The sequence below is a fragment of the Babylonia areolata genome, chromosome 5 (assembly GCF_041734735.1).
Source record: "Babylonia areolata isolate BAREFJ2019XMU chromosome 5, ASM4173473v1, whole genome shotgun sequence".
In the NCBI taxonomy this organism is placed as follows: Eukaryota; Metazoa; Mollusca; class Gastropoda; order Neogastropoda; family Buccinidae; genus Babylonia; species Babylonia areolata.
This window is the reverse complement of record NC_134880.1, coordinates 34,654,266-34,656,790: the sequence shown is the minus strand read 5'-3', so window position 1 is coordinate 34,656,790 and position 2,525 is coordinate 34,654,266.

The window sequence follows — 2,525 nt, the reverse complement described above, 5'->3', positions numbered from 1 at the left end:
CACACACGAACACACAATGAAAAAAGCGATATTTTTAAAAACTTTTTTTTTAACATACATGTACGCACGCACGCACGCACGCATAAACACACGCGCGCGCGCGCGCACACACACACACACACACACACACACACACTCTCACACACACACACACACACACACACACACACACACAGTCATAGGCGAGTATGGAGTAGGTAAATGCGAATCGGGATCACCAATTTACTTATAGGCGAATCGGGAATAGGATGACACCGGTCCTACAATGACGAGGACATTTTGGTCAGCGGCAGTCAATGGTTTAAACTGTGGCAGCAATCCACAAGCCTTCCCCTGTATGTGGGTCTGTGGGGAACGGGGTCAGACTGACTTTGTCTGAGCTGATCGGACAAGTAAACAGTGGGCCACGGGGCCATGTCATATCAGTGTGTAATACCAACACATCCTGCCATGTATCTCTGTTGGCACGCCGAGCGTCAAGCTGTGCCGATCTTGTTGCTCTTCTTCTTCTTCTTCTTCTCCTCTTCCTCTTCCACTTCCCCCTCCTCCTCCCCTTTCTCTTTCTTCCTTCTTCTTCTCCTTCTTTTCCCCTTCCTTTCCCACTCGTTCTCTTCCCTCTCCTTTTCCTCCGCCTCTTTCTCTTCTCTCTCCTTCTCCTCCGCCTCGTTCTCTTCCCTCTCCTTCTCCTCCGCCTCTTTCTCTTCCCTCTCCTTCTCCTCCGCCTCTTTCTCTTCCCTCTCCTTCTCCTTCGCCTCCTTCTCCTTCGCCTCTTTCTCTTCCCTCTCCTTCTCCTCCGCCTCTTTCTCTTCCCTCTCCTTCTCCTCCGCCTCTTTCTCTTCCCTCTCCTTCTTCTCCCCTTTCTCTTCCCTCTCCTTCTCCTCCCCTTTCTCTTCCCCCCACCCCCTTTTTCAGTTTTCTTCTCCTCTTATTCTTACAACCCCCCCCCCCTTTCTCTTTCTCCTCCTCCTCCTCCTTCTTGTTCTCCTCTTTCCGACCCTACTTCTTCTCCTACTTCTTTAATTTTCCCCATCCTCCTTCTCCTCCTCCTCCTCCTTATTTTCATTTTCTCCTCTGTCTCCTTCTTTTGAAGTGAACACTCAAGATGCTTCATGGACGTTGCATCTTTATTGCCCACCATTAAATTCGTTGGGTTAATACGTAGGTCAGTCATCTGCTCCGTTTCTATCTTATCTTTTTATTTTAATTTCACTGATTACTCTATGTATTCATTTTGCAGATGTGGTGTTACGCATATGGATCAGTCCGCACGCTTTGACATCTCCTTGAAACTGAAACTGAAACTACCTATCCGAGGGTTGGCATCCTGACCTTTGATTGATTGATTGATATGGATACTTATACAGCGCCTATCCTCGGTCGGAGACCAAGCTCTTAGCGCGGCTTTACAAACACGGGGTCATTTGCACAACAGTCTGCCTACCTGGGTAGAGCCGACTGACAGCTGCCATTGGACGATCATCATTCATTTTCTGTGTCATTCAATCAGATTCCAGGCACGCACACATACACACACAGACAGACATGTAACATTTTACGTGTATGACCGTTTTGTCTATTTACCCCGCCATGTAGGCAGCCATACTCCGTTTTCGGGGGGGTGTATACTGGGTATGTTCTTGTTTCCATAACCCACCGAACGCTGACATGGATTACAGGATCTTTAACGTGCGCATTTGATCTTCTGCGTGCGTACACACACGAAGGGGATTCAAGCACTAGCATCTACACATATGTTGACCTGGGAGATCGGAAAAATCTCCACCCTTTACCCACCAGGCGCCGTCACCGAGATTTGAACCCTAGACCCTCAGATTGAAAATCCAACGCTTAAACCATTCGGCTATTGCCCCCCAGTCCCCTTTCTCCCTGCCCTGGCGTGATGTCCATGCAGCCCACTGAAGACGTGGAAGAGCCATGTTGGCAGCCAGTGCTATGCCGTGCACTGTTTTGTTGTTGTTGTTGAAGGCAAGAAGCAAAACCGATAAGGTAGCCTGTGTTTTCTGATATACTAACGAAACAGACCTCGTTTTCCCACATACCATCGAAAGAGACATGCCTTTGCATGTAAATCTTCCCACGAAACAGGCATACTTTCAGACTGACAAACTATCGAAATAGGCCTACCACTACTGCTACTACTACATAATACAAGGCGCTTTCAATGCTCTCAAAGCGCTTTACAGTAATGCACCAATCAGACAAAGCACACAAGAACACACACACACACACACACACACACACACAGAGACTCACGCAGATACACACATACACACACACACATGCATGCACGCACGCACGCACACACACACACACACACACGCGCGCGCGCGCGCGCACGCACATCCACCCACCCACACAAACACACGTGAAAGAAATGTGGATCCGTATAATACATAATATGGAATGGAGTGTCTTTACTGTGTAGAAACTGTTGGAAAAGAAATGTTTTTAGGTTTGTTTTAGAGGGTGTGAGTGGTGGTCTTTGACGGACTGAAAGAGGCAGT